Consider the following 15,884-nt stretch of genomic DNA (forward strand, 5'->3'; position numbering starts at 1 on the left):
TGACCCACTTACACGACTGGGTGAGGGAAAAACAACATTAACTTTTAACCCTGAATATAATGAATTTTGAGAATTTTGTGGGGCTACAGAAGCTCATTTGGACAGACTTTGCCCCCCATGACTCCGACACTGGTCTGAACACGTCTCATGATCTACATTTCTTTGTTGTCACAGTGTCAAATCTTTTATAAATTAGCTGTAGAGCCAACCGCTGTGCTAATTATATGTAACCTCTCAATATTTAATTGGCTGTGCTTGGCTTCTATGCATACTTGTAAATAATTTATGTGACTTTCACAGCAGAAATGATTATGACCCCATTAGAAATATGATGGGCTTTCGTCTTCTAAGTGCTCCTTCATCATTTTTTGACACTCCCAGTGTCAGTTCGCGGCTCGGCGGATATTTCGTCTCCTCCGCTCGATGTTTGCCTCACAAAGACCCTTTTCATTTGCAGCTGAAAATAAAGGCCATGCAGATTTTATTAGCAGCGCACACATTCATCCAACATTCATACGAGGAGCTGTGCAGTAGAACGGTGAGACATTATGAAACTGCTCACTCAGGGATAATTGTAACTGTCTTTCACAGTGCAGTAATCCACAGGCTCATCCTGTTAGTGCTGCTTCACAGGGTGCGGAGAGGGGAGGAGGGGGAGGCGTCCCAGTGACTCCCCCCATCCCCACCCCCCCACCCCTTTATTTTATTCAGCAGCACCTGGGAGCAGAAGTCGCCTCTCAACCTGTGACAGCTCAGCGGCTGATGTTTTAAGTGCGATCGCCCCGGAGCGCGCTCGGAATTAACATCCACCTCCCACAGCTCTCTGTCACTTACTGTACCCCCCGTCCCGTACCGTCACTCCGCAAGACAAATGATAACCGAAGGAGATCAGAGAACACGCTGCTAAGGCTTTCTGCTAAAATCTCTCCTGAGCTTTGAGACTCTGGGACATTAAAATTAATAACGCTAAATCATCCCTCATTTAACATTTTATTGACGTTATTGTACTCTTGATTAATACATTAGCTGGTGTAACTGATGCTGTTAGCGCCGCCGACAGCTTGTCAGAATCACAAATCTTTATTTTTGGATGCTTTTTGCAAAATGACTGCTGGGTTTTCGCTGTGATAGACGGCAGACCGCTAATATGTTTGATGCGCTTCCTCTAAGCCACCAAAGACGATGTATCAGAAGATTTATCTGATCTGATCTATCAGACACTTACAAAAGGTGGTGGATGACTTCACAAGCACCCTCTGTTTCATGCGCAAGCCTGTAAATGACATACCCAAAATTAAACTGTCACTCTTCTTCATCCTTTTTGAGAACAGACAGGATCCAGCCTCATTACAGACACTTCTGTAAAGTCTGAAATCCCATTTTATCTCAGTTTAGGATGACATAAGGATTTTCAGTATTACAGAAATGTTTCTAAATCCTCTTATTTTTGGATATGAATTGCAACTATTACAGAACCATACTACCTGAAGAATTGTGGGGTCTGTACAACAACGGTAATGACGACGGAGAACAACATGAACACTGAAATATTACAACTGAAAGGGTACTAAAATGGCATGATGATGCTTTAAATTTCCCGGGCCACGCTGGGAATCGACTACCAAGATGATTAATTTAAATTGGTGGGGTTTCCTCTCTTCCACTGAAGCGATTAATGCCTCTGATTCATCAAATCTGAAACTGAGTCTTTTCTCGTCCATTACAGCAGCAAGGTAGCCAGAGACAAGTGAACTGAGACAGCCATGTCTTTGAAGGGACCCTTTATTTGCAAAATTCTCGCTCATGTTAGCCAGCGGTACAGTGGCTCCCAACCTTTTCACCCTGCAGCAGCCGTGGGTTCGAGTCCCGCCTGTGTCCCTTTGCTGCATGTAATTCCCCCAGTCTCTCTCCCAGTTTCCTGTCATGTCTTTAGCTGTCTTGTTGATTAAAGGCATTAACATGTATTAATTGATAGTTTGCACCTCATTTGACATTGTTTTGTCCGGCGGGGCCGTTCTTTAGATAAGGAAACTTCAAATTAAGCTTAAATGAGAACTTAACTAAGAAATTTAACTAAGAAAAAAAGAGAAAAACAAGAAAAAATGAAATTGAGAAAAAAAAAAGATTAAAAAAGTGTGTTACATATCTTACCAATTATTGATGATTAATCAATTTTTAGCGTTTTCAATTATCAGTTTAGGAAAATTCTCAACTCTAATAGGAAGCCAAGTCTATTAACAGACAAAAAAAATTGACATATTTTTCTTTTAATTTGTCGACCATCTGTAGAATTCTATTGCAAAACATAATTTTGGTTTTTAATAGCACAATAACATCTGATCTAATGTGATGAAGAGGAGAAATAATCATTTTGTATTGTTTAGCACAGCTGTAAGATGCTGGAAAAGCTTGAAAATACACCTTGAACAGTGCTTGCGTTCAGAAAAGGTGCACAAACCATGAAATTGTGATTTTAGTTGACATATGCAAATCTGATTTTAAGGACCTCCAAGCAGAAAAAGTCTTAAGGGTCCCCTGTGATTTCTGGCATCCCCTTTAATGGAGACTTTGACCCCTGCTTGGGAACCAATGCAGTAGTAGTAGACAATCACAGCACATTAGGGTGGGACTGGTGCAAATAAGATTTTCCGCAAATGTCGCTAATCTATGGTTCCCATCTTGACACGACACAGTGAGACAGTATCCAGTATCCACTTCAGTTCAAATGTTTTAAGTGTGAACAATTTTTATTCCATCATCTGTGCACAGAATTAACACGCCCTCTTCCAATGTTACTTGAACAAAAAATAAAGACATCCACGTCTGAATGACTTTTAGTTAAAACTAACGGTGTGTACGAGGCGGCTGCCCTTTAAACAAGATAAAACATCAACAACAGCATATTCCAACTGTTAATGTGGGTTTTGAAGGTCCGACCCCCGAAGCTGAATCCAGCGCTTCACTTTCTGCACATGCAATGAAAAGGAATACATCAATTTAGTGTTGCTGGTGGTGGCAAAAACACCTCAGTGGATTCATTTATTCTCCCTGGGGAACACAGAAACATGTTTTCCAAGTTTCTATGTAAATGCAGGTCTGATACATGTCAGTACTTCAAAGAAACAAACAAATAAACAAACAAACACAAAACATAAACATTAACATATATTTGATAGCCAGTTTATTGGGTCTACTTTGCTAAAACTAATGCAGTTTTCTAACCGTCTCCCTTTACTTAAAGTTCACCCTTCATGAGGGTTAATCAATATAATCAGTTTGTGTGGAGACTCTAGAGGTGTTGACTCAACCTAATTGTAATTTTGACATTGTGTAGATTTTGCTTCATGTTTGTTGTACAACTGTATTGCACTAGACTGACTACAGATTAATATTTTTCACAGAAATTAAACCATCCCAATTTTCCTGGGAATCCCAGGAAATAAACTTTTTATTTTAATGGCATAATTTCAGCCAAGTCATTTCAAACAACACTAAATGCAACAAGAAGAATCATGAATGTGTTCCTAATCAGGCCTTTTTTGTGTATCATTTCAATCATTATGTCAATTTATGTCCATCAACATTAGAATTAATATAAGCTTCACATCCAGCTTGAACTTCATTATATCTGCTGCTCGACTGTGTCTGACAGAATTATGAAATGCCAAGTTTACTGTCTGTGATTTGTCTTCTGAGAATAACAACCTCCTGGAATTGATATTTTACAAATCTTCATTATATAAAGTAAAGCAAATCATTTGGTGTTTTCTAAGCCATCTTATTAAACCAAGTGTTCTACAGCTGCTCCATTGGTGTGAGCCGAGGCTGCGAGGGCGAGCTTCCTGCAACAGATGAATTCAGTGAGCCAACCGTATTAACTACAGTATTGGTGCAATCACAAGAGGTCAGCCTGCAGCAGAATGAATCTGATGGGCCAAAAGGTGTTACCGTACTACCCGCAATAGAGGCGCAATCCCACATGGCCAGACTCAGAGCGTGCAGGTGCTTTATAATTGTAGCACTGTGTTGTGTTTTACCAGCGCACAGCACACACACACACACACACACACACACACACACACACACGCGCGCACACACACGCACACACACACACACACACACACACACACACACACACACACACACACACGCGCGCACACACACGCACACACACACACACACACACACACACACACACACACACATAAATATCTGCTGCATGTTTTATGACAGTTAAGTGCCGGCCTATATTTTTCTGAATATATTTTAACATGTTCTGTGTTTAAAAAAAGACATTTTCTCATTTCCATCATTATATTTCCAGGATATGGTTTTAATTAGATTTCCCAGGAATCCCATATACTGACGTGCTCCTGTTTATTCTGTCCAGTTTATGTAAGTGTAAAAATTGTTTCTGTAGATTTTTGAAAGATAGGACAAGCAGTTAGGATTTTTTATGTACTCCCCAGACAAGAAAATCTCTTATTGTTAAGAAGCCAGAGCTGAATTTATTGATTGCATTTTGTTTTTATTCCATATCAAGCTGTATATATCTTCATACTGTATGTGTACTTAAATATTTTTCTAAATTCTCTGCAAAATTCATTTCTTCACTTTGACTTTTATTGCTTTAAATTTGGTCTTACCAACCTACCATCTTTATAATTACTCTGCAAGAAACACATCTGATATTTTTTTGTCTGTGACGATGACCTCAGCTCTGAACTGCGGCGGCAGAGCCGTTATGAAGGCAGCAGTTTAATACAGGAAGTTGTCTCGGTGGGAGCGGTTGACCCGGACAGACCCATTAACATTCACATCCTCCACAGAGCCTCCCCTAATGCAGCTGCTCCAGCTCCTCATACCTTAAGTGCACCTTGAAAGGCACACACTGTAGGTAAAGTGCAATGCAACTTTAATGTCGCCTCATTGATGATAATCTGTCATGAAAGGCACAATTTGTCTGTCTTTTCAACAAGCTCAGTTCCAAAGAAACTGTTTATTTATAACGACCAGCGGCAGAGGTAGCCCTCTTCATACTATCATTCATATGAGGCTCTTTGTTGTGATACTAAAGACGTCCCCACATACTGCAGAAACACACAATAACCACTGAATCGTGCTGAATCTGGTCCACTGTCATCTCATCCTGTGTGGTAGACCTCTTCCAGGTTTGCAGATATTTAAAGGGACACTCCCCCCATTTTGCACATCACATTCAGTTCATTCACAACAGTGATTGGTACAATGTTTTCTTTGGCTCCGGAGGGAGAGAACTGTTATGGATTATGTATGCAAGTGCAATACACCACACTCCTGCAGCGGCCATTTTCCTCAGATGTCACACTCAGCATACAACATTTACATTTGAGCTTCCCACACTGTTTTCCAGGTTCCAATCAGCAGCTCAAAAGACAATGGATTTAGAAAGGTGCAAAATAATTCTGATATATCAACACACATCTTGAACACATTTATTTAGCCTGGAATTAAAACAAATTGGATGTAATCAAGCTTGACTTGTGATCCTAACTGTTTTGTTGTCTCTTGTCCAAGTATGTGGCTAAAACAGGGTTCTCAGTATTTGAGGTTAGAACAAACTAACAGTCTGATCTTACATTTTTCCTTAACATCACCGACTTAACAAGAACATTTCTGGGGTTGGGTGAGGAGACAGCAAGACCGTTAACTTTAGCCTACATTACAACCTTGATCACTTCCATTGCATTTAACTTCCAGGCTTAGCGATAATTCTAAAATATCAATGCACACCTTGGATACATTCATTTATTTGTAACATGATCAGATGGTAACATTTTCTAATGGGTGATCAAATAAGTTATTGTATCTTAATATGTGGCCCCATGTCCCTCCAGATTGTCACTATCCATTTTCTTTTCAGTTCACAATCAATCAGGAAGCAGTGAAATTACGATAATTTCTCAGACCTGTGGTAGCCCGTTTATTTTTGCCTTCATTTTGCAAAAGTTCCATAATGGAGTGTTTGATGTGACAGTTTGGTCAGTTACCCAGACGTGCAGCCATTATGGATCTACTGGGGATGCAAATAATAGACTGAATTACAAACTGAATAGTCTAAGTCACAGGAAAGTTCAGGAAATTCGGAGGCTGCTAAAAATGACAGGGATTTGAAGAGAGCTGATGACCTTATATGTTGCAAAGGTTTGGATGCCTGATCTTTACATTCTGGACATTGAAATAAATATCTAAGACTTTTGGGCTGTTGAGTCTGATAGTCTACTAGTACAACTCATACAAGTCATAAAAATATAACTATATACTAAACACACTCAAATCAACTATCTTTCTTCCGAATCACTGGCCGCGCCTTTAAATTTACCTCGCAAGCAGATCACACAAGAATCCATCTTTCCAGGCTTCAAGTTATCCATCCACACCAAAGGTGGTGCAGCCAATCAGTGTCCTAGGAGGGACTGTTGGCAGCATATACAGGTGGGGTTTTAGGTGTAACAACAGTGAGGACCACTCATGGAAAAGACTGATAGCATAAGTCATATCTGAACTTGAGAATATTTCTTCAAGGCATTTCTCTATGGAAAAAAAAATGTTTTTGCTATTGTTTGGACCGGCTTTGGCAAGGATTTGACCTGATTGGTTGAAATCAGTGCACAGATGGTTCATCCAATCACCTGCAAAGTGTTTTTTGAAAGTGCCCATCCTTTTCCAAACATCTCCAAGGATGACTTCCCACGTGGTTCTGTGTAACAAACCATCTGGCGTATCAGGTTACCTTGAAGTGGGGTTGGGGAAGGGTACTGACAGAATTATGTCTCAGTCCATTGCTGTCATTCACACACAGTGGACACACAGCATGTCCTGAAGTCCCCGTTCTCCACCCAAATGATCCCAGACACACTTGAGAAGCTTGCAGCAAAGCCTAACAAGATGCAGACTAGATGGATGCACTGAGAAGAGTACAGATCTCAACTTTTTTTTTTAAAGATGGAACAGGCTGAAAGCATGAGCAAAATAAAACATTATTTTTCTTATTGTGTAAATGTTTAATAATGGTTCTGTTCTAAAGCAGGAACAAAAATCATCAAACACTCAGCAGGGGATCTACTTTTGAAACGTGTGTTCTGGAGTTTTCATTCAGCCTCCTTTTCATTTGCTCATGACATCAGGCTCAAACATTACAGTCACGCCACAGTAAATACAGAGAATTATAACAACTGTTTGAAATTCAGTTTTCACACTCAAGGAAACACAAACATGTTTTTTTCTGTCGTTTAATCCCTCTTTGAGCTAATCGTTAGCGCTCACTGCTGACGACTGATTGGCTGTTTGTTGGTCCATCAGGGAGTCATCATCATTAACGTGCAGCAGCTGCAGCTTTTTCGGGTCTTTAAGATGAGAACACACCTGTCAGGGAGCCCACTACATTTCTTCAAACTAACGGTCTTTTAGTTACCTGATATTATGATTATAGATTCTGTGTGCCCCTGCATAGATTGGATTTTCTAATTTGAAACAAACTTTCAAAAAAATATTAAAAACCTGTTTTTGAAAACGAATGGAAATTCAATATCAGAGCACTTTGATGTTTGTAGCAATATGCTTTGAACGTGTGTAAGGCATAAATGATATAAAGCACCGAAAAAAGTTAAGCCAAGAGTCTTTGCTTGTTTTACTTTGACTGCAGATGATTAGACAACATAATAACTGTTAAATACTTTTTATTTGAGCATACTTTAACTTAGACTTACTTTTATTTGGACATAATTTCTGTTGTGTCTTTAAACTCTTATTCTGTCGTGCAACAACCTTTGTGTCTTTGACATGAGTTAGCTCATAGCAGGACTGTAAACCTATTGGCTATCCCTGGGATAATTTATCCCTGGGTTAACAATGTGTGCATGAAAAGGGACTAAGCTAAACCCAGAGCTATATGATTCACACTGCACCTCTACTACCACTGCAGGCTTAAATGTCTGTTTGTGCAGCAAGTGAACTGAAACCGAAACAAAGAGGAGTCAGTCTTTGATCATTTCACCCCATTTTTAGCCCTGGGTCTGGTTGATTTTCTGGCGATAAGCCCACTAACTCGGGGCTAACCCTGCTGCAGAGCAGGGCCAGCAAGCGCAAGGCTAAAGTCAGGGTTAGCCCACTTTGGAATGGGTCAGGATTCTGCCAGTGTGAAAACACTCTCAGCCCCAGGCTAAGAGCTCTCTTAGCCTGGGGCTGAGAGTGTCTGGGGCCCCTTGTGTCTGGAAGGGAACCCTTGATTTGCGAAGTTCTGTGAAGAAAAATCTTGCGAGAACTTCGCAAATCAGACACTTTCCAGACACAACCTAATAAAAGTGTTTCAGGGTTCCCCAAACTCTAACACAACATTAAAAACAGACTACAATCTCGTCAGTAAACGTCTGGTGAAATGTGAACAGTCAGGTTGGGTTCTAAGATTTCTGAATCATATAGTTTATGAACTTAGCTACATCCAGAGCTAAAGTTAGTTCAGTCGTTTGTATACCCAGCAGACAGGATGCAGCAGTTGTAGCGCTGTGCTTCGTCTCTCTGCACCCTACCTCGTCCGGAACAAATTTCTTATCCTGTGAAGGCCCCTCAAGTGCAGTCTGAAAAGCCCTTTGGATAGATTTAGGATAACACAGTGTTTGGGGTTATAATAACTCAGTTACATTACGTACATCTCAAGGTGTCAGTTAAGTAATTTGCAAGAAGTCACATGATGAAAGTCATGCAACACATGTCACTTTATGTGATTTTGGTTTCACGTGGGACATGGACCTCCTCCATATGTGTTCATTCTCCCTCTTTATACTATATCAGCAGCCCAGGGTTTCTTATACAGCCAGGGATCGATTTATATTTAAGTGTTGCTTTCAGCTGTGTACGGTTACCATGCCCATCTGAATAAGTCATCAGGGGGCGGTGACAAATCTTCAGTATGTGACAATGAGAGTGGGCTCTGTAATTAGTGGTGGATAGAATACTTTAAAGGAGCAGTATGTAGCAAGTGTGCATGCAAAATTCGCCTCAGCAGATTCATTTGGATTGCCATACTCAAAGACTGTATGTCAAGTAAGCTGAAATCAAAACACGATCTATGATTAAGGTGAGTTGTTTCCCCCTGCTGGCTGCAGGAACAGGAGGAAGGCAGGATGTGTGCAGCACTGTAAACTGACAATAACAAAAGCAACTGCGCAGAAAATACAGTCTGGATTTAATGTTCAGTGACTGCCTGTGTCATTTAATGGTTACAGCACATATATTACAGACTTCTCCTTTAACTTGTAGCTCCTGGTTGTCATAGAGAGACTATCATCATATATTTGCAGACTTTGGCCCGGGCTCATTTCACAGAATAATTTTACTGTACTATTTATCTATTATTTCGCTGGAAACTTGTTGTCACATTACACACATTCAGCTCAGCATCAGAGAATATTTTTGATGAAAACGTGGGAATTCAGGGGAAAACTGGAACAGAGAGACAGATTGATGGAAGGTGTTTCTGTTTTGTCTGTACACATGTTCTCCTGTGCGTGTCTGTTGACAGCTCAGTTTGTTATGACAGGTGAAACAAAGCCGCGAAACGGCTGTTAAACGCTGCCTGTCATCCGTTAATCTCCCACAGTGAGCTGAGACAAACTTCAATACAAAGTGAACTGAGTTACTGCAAGATAAGCCTGGAAGGAAATGAATTAAGATAAGGAAACAACACACAAGCAAATAAAATGGAGATAAGGAAGAACAAAATAAATCAAATCTCGGTTTTGTTTGTATTCTAAACCAACTACAGTGTGATTAAAGTCTGAGTCCTGTCTTATTCATCAGTCTGCTACTCTCAGTTTTTCTTTGATGCCTTTTCTATTGGTGTTGAAGGGTAACTTTTGAACCTGGATCCTATTTTCCCATGTTTTTGTGTCGAAGTGACTCATGGAGACGACAGTTTTTGGTCTAGTTTTGGTTGAAACAAACGATTCAACACTTTGTATGTGAATGATTGCAGAAGCAAAATAAATGCATGTCAGTTTCTGACTCAGTGTCACAAAATATGCATCAAGCTTCCATGTCAAATTTGGAAATTAGTGTGTTGCATTATTTTGTTTGAAATGCGTAATTGGGAGGGGCAATACCGTGATTTACATCAGATTTATTATCTAATTCCAAAAGAATTTTTATTGGGTGAAATTTTGTATAGTTTTGAAGTCCTTTTTTATTTCTTCTTTGTACACTTTATTAATATAAGAAACATGAATATCACACGCATTTAGTATTATGCCATTATATAGACTGATCTTTTCTCAGCATCACTGACTGTGACTGACTTCCCTGGTAAGAGGAGGTTCTGTTTGTTTTCATTTCTATCGAGTTTCAATGTTGTGTGTTGATGATATAAATGACTGTTTCTGTGAAGTCTGGTGGCGAGAGTGATAAATTGGCTGTCTCTGGTTAAATAGAAATGATTTTACTCTTTAACAAAAAAGTCTCTCTCTGTAGGGATCCTTTCCAAAATTTTGTCAGAAACCTGAAAAAAAAATCTATCAGCCTTTCAGTGGCAAAGTGAGCACTTTTACTAGATGTACTTTGACAGGGTGGAATCTACTCAGAGATTATGTTGCAGCTTGTTTTGTGCTCAAAAATGGACCAATTTCAAAAACTGTTGCCCCCATTAGTCACTTAGACACAGAAACATGGGAAAACTAGGGTCCAGGTTGAAAAATACTGATGTTACTGTTGCACACTTGAACGCAGAGTTGACTTCCAGTTGTGCATAAGTTTAAAAGAATCCCTTTATCTAGAAATACATAAACACAAGTATATTAGAGTAACATGGCTGCATGCTGCAGGTTACAGATACTGAATGACACAGTTACCCTATAAGAATCCACTCTCACTCTCGAACTTCCATGACACATAAAACATCTATTTAACAGCATAAGCTCGAAAAGACACTGATTGTAACCTGCAAAAGTAAGCTGTGTGAATGTGCAGAATATAGATGTGTTATTTTACGGATTACTAGGTGAAACATGTTTACTTTCACTTTCACTTGCAAAACTCCTGGAAAAAAGCTCTGAGTACCACTCTGACATAGTATTACTATCGGATAAATGCTCCTTAAGTGTTGTTTGCATTGTTGGCACAGATGTAGGACATTCTGTATTGTACCTGTCTACTCCCTGGCAGCACACAAAGGCCCACTTCAGTGCTCAGGACTGCAGGTGCAGGACAACCAGAGACAAAATGATGAATCAGCTGTGGCGATTCAAATGTCACAACTGCCTCAACAAGAGGATTCACTCGCTGCCGAGTCACCCAATTATTCTCTGAGGAATGACAGAAGATGAAATATTTGCTTGTGAAAACAGACTCCGGCTCACTCGGCAGCTAAAGCCCATCACTGCGAATTGATATCTGAAGACAGCTTAAAAAAACCCACACATCAAAGTCAGAGTGAACTGTGTGGCTAATGTGTGGCATCATGGGAAATTGATTTGTCCTCATGTCATGTTTTGAATTCAGCCATATGCTCCTCTCCAAAGTCTTTTATCTGACTGGTGTGAATTCTTTAAGTACAGTACAGCGTCATTTTCCCACTGTGACTAATTTACAGACCCCCCATAAACTTGTGTTTATGCTGGGCCTTTTTTTAGCAGGGCCCCACATTAATTTAAAAACTTAATAGATCCCTGGGAGACAGAGCCGAGGCAAAGAGGTAAATGACTTTCCTTTGATGGTTAGCGGAGCAGCGTGGATGCAGTGGGGCTCTACCGTTGTGTCTGAGCCAAATGAGCTCAGTTCTTTACTGAAGCTGAACATGGCTCAAAGAAAACATCAGGCCCGCAGGGAAAATTAACGTCACTTCTGTGTTCATAATAACCCCCAATATAGAATTATAGTTTGTGTCTGGCTCACTGCTCATTATTTCCATGTGTGAAATGTGAGAGAAGTGCAGCAGAGTTTTTTTGTACTCTTCGTTTGGTGACCTAAAGTAACTTGTTGACTTTTTGCAGAGCCTGATTTGCGAAACACTGCAGTGTTGAGTTTAGACTGAAACTTCAGTCATCACCAGCGCTATAAAAGTGCATCTCCCGTGGACATTCTGAATTGTTATGTCCCTGTGGGTTTAAATAGGGTGAGAGTTTGTGCTTTACTTATCAAAAAACTGAATTGAATTGACCCTTCTCTAAACCTGTCCAATTACAGAGTAACAACCGCAATTAGGGCGCTGCAGGCCTGTCGAGATTTGCATTTCTCTCTATGTTGAAACGGTGTGCATGGGGCTCTAATGGCTAGATTCCAGCATGGCATGGCTGTGTCACGGCCGGCTGCACCACATCAGCTCGAGCTTATTGTGGCCATTCTACACAATGCTTGAGTTCCACCAGCAGCACCCTTAGAAGCAGCTCCCCGCTTGACTCCGCTTCAAATATGCGCCAAGTCTGTTTTTGATGGATGCAGCGTCAGTCTGCACAGAGCAGGCAGGCAACCAACATTCGGCACACCCCCAGTTTGAGAAGCAGAGTGGACACATAAGCTCAGCAAAGTATGTACACTATATTTACAATATCTTCACCGTCTTACCTTGCCATCAGACAGACTTTTCCAATGGGAAACCAGCTTTACATAAGCAGACATAAACATAAACATAAACATAAACAGCAGGCATAATGTTCATCTAGCATTAGACACCAACAACAGCTGGAGCTGGTTGCAGATATGAAGTCACAAACCAAAGTTTAATTTAATAAATTCAAATTTTGACCAGATGGTGCTGGAAGAATTAATGGTTTATCAAATGCATTACATTACATCCTGAATGAACAAGACTCTCTATATCCAATCTAATAGTTTTTTGCAACATTGGAACCAGAAGAAAAGTCAAGCTATCCTCCTCCTTAAGATCCATTCTCTGAGAACCATGAATATACAGGCATATAGGATACTAAAAGACCCACACCAGCTACAGCCCGTTTGCTCTGTTTCTGTCTGGCAAGAGATACAGAAGTATCTGCTGCCATACCACTAGACTACAGAGCAGCTTCTTTTCTCAGGCTGTGACACTTCAAATGTCATCCACCTCACTCGCTGAAAATGAATTTATATTCAATATATTTTGCTGTTGTTTGTATGTGTGTAGCATAAAGATACCATATTATACAACCATCCACGTGTTGTAAACTGACCATTAAATGGCCACTTAAAATCTGTAACCAATTCCACAGCAGTCCTCACAGTAGTTATTGATTTTTTTCTTGGTATACAAACCGTCATTGTCATCCCTAAACTTACGCCATTGGCGTTACTAGCATCACAAGTCCTCCAACCGGTGCATTCATGCCACCAAGCAGTTACTTCAATCCAAAAAACAAAAAGTCCCTCTCTAGGGGCAGTGTCTGGTTTGTCCGTTCTGGGCTACCGTAGGAACATTGTGGTGCCTTCTGTGGGAGAGGACCAGCTCCCTAGACTTCAGGTGCAAATTAGCTTTAAGATACAATCTGGTACGGTGCATTGAATGGTAGGATTTATGTTTTAAACTCTACACAGTTCCTTTTAAATAAAAATGCATACATAAATAAAGAAATAAATGTGAAGGGCTCATTCTAGGCTAAAGAAAACACAGCAATTCTCAGTTGCAGGTGATTATACACTAATGAAAACATAATTATAATTATATTCCATTGTTGCCAATAGATCCCCATAAATCAACACTGGTCCTTTACATTCTCAGCCTGCAGTGTTGATTTACAGGTGTACTCCAGGAGATTATTTTTTTTGTAAAGAAACTTAAAAGAAGTTCAGCTTTATTCAACCGAGAGACACCTCTGTGCACAAACTAGGAAACCTTTGCTTTGAAATGCAAATGATGTTGTCGATTAGCATACATGAGCTCGCTCCCTGAGCTGTTGTGAAGCTGTGTGTTCAACAAATGAGGCCTGATTTACTTAAGAGTTTCATTCAGGTTCTGATTAATGAGTAAAATGATAATGTTGAAGGTAACAGTCTCCTGTGATGTGGGCTGTGAAAAAATTAAAAAGAGCCAGATTAGAAGAAAGGGTAATATTCTATTTCACTCTCCTCCCACCAGCTTGTTGAAATGCAGATACCGCAGGACGAATGTTTAAACATTTAAATCGGCCTTTTATGATGAGTAAGATCATTTTCCTGCTCCCTTATCCAGGCCTACGCTCGCTTTTAATGTGTTTCAACAGCAGCCTTTTTTATCAGAGCTGTAACCGGGTTCATCCTCACCGCTCAGGGTGAAAACCCTTCATCAACCAAGCGTCCTCTTCATCCCTCACAGACTCTCACCTCCAACTGCTCCTGAAGTCAGAGACGTGATGGAGGTGGAGCCATATGAGCGGCTGCACCTGAGCTCCATGTCCTTGTCGAGGAAATGAGCTACATCATGTTCAGCCTCTGAGCTCACTAACGTGTGTTTAACATGTGTCAGGGTCGGCCTTTTTGACACCACAATTCCCTCTTAAGATTCACGGGAGCGTTTATAACCGAGAAAACTCAGATCTGGATCAGTTAATTTTACTGGACTCACTGCTACGGGAGGAAATCCACATGGATCTTTCTCATTTAGAGTTCAGCTTCAGTGAGAGCCCAGGCTCAACAATCTGTGTACAAATAAAAAAACTTTTCTTTCAAATAGTCTGCAGCGCACGTGCCACCGTCCAATTTTGCCTGCAGGTGATACCCTCTACATAGGGTGGAGGGAGGGTTGGGGTTGATGAATGGGTCAAACAAACACAGGACTTTTACTCTGGATACCAGTGTTTAATCAAATATCATTGTACACTTGAATGTATAAGAAGAAGTTGCATATGTAAAATAACTTTATGTGCTTATTTTAACCCATGTTTTCCTTAACCTAGCCAATCATTTTGTTGTCTGAACCTTACCAAACTGCGACCATTTCGAAACATTAACCACATGTTAATTTTGTAACAATGACGACACAAGTCACCTAACTGTGGATCTGCTCTTCATAGAAGTTAATGGGAAGGACCCGTGCACCTGTGCACAAAATTGGATGTTGCCGTTTGCACTGCACACAAAATTGAAAGTGTAAAGTCATGTTAAAGCTCTTTTATGATTAAGATTAGATATTCATGCAGATATGGCGAGACACAGTCACAGGTCCAAAGATTTTTCTTGTGTGTTTAAAATCCAAAAGTACTGGAAACAGTGTCGGCTTGTAAGTGAAAAGAACTCTTCGTCCACGTGTCGTAATGTACACTGCCTGGCCCCGATGAACTTATGCATGTCGACCTGAGCAACTGAAGCAACCCCAGACTATAACACTGACCCCACAGGCTTGTACGGTAGGCACTAGGCATGACCCTTGACCTTTCTGAAACAGAGTAACATCTTTTCCACGACCACAGGAAATGTCTTCTGACATGGTTGTTTAAGAAATGAGAAGCTCCTCACTGCATCAGCTACTTAGAAGATACAGTTAGATGTGATCAATTTAAGGAAGGTTAATGTTTATAAGAAAACTATAAGTTCACTTTTGTTTGTGTTGTGCTTTATAGAGCTCATTTTTTAAAAAGCTGAAGGCCTTTTCACACTGGACTCAGCTTAAGGCTAAGGCCTAACACTTTCTGGCCATGTTCCTGAGCAGGGTTAGGTCTGAGTTTGTAGGGGTACGCCCTGAAAATCAACTAAACCCAGGACAAGGTGCCAGTCAAAAAAGCCCTTGAGATACTCCTTTATATCAGGAGGTGGCAGCAAAGTCAGAATGACCCTTAACCATAACTCATGGACTGAGTCAACATTATATCACAGAAAAATCTGTAATATCATTAAAGGTTCATTTTGTTGCCTGTTGCTACAACTTCTGAGGAAACATGGAAAACGTCAAA

The sequence above is a fragment of the Lutjanus erythropterus genome, chromosome 8 (assembly GCF_056507025.1).
Source record: "Lutjanus erythropterus isolate fLutEry1 chromosome 8, fLutEry1.hap2, whole genome shotgun sequence".
NCBI lineage: Eukaryota > Metazoa > Chordata > Actinopteri > Lutjaniformes > Lutjanidae > Lutjanus > Lutjanus erythropterus.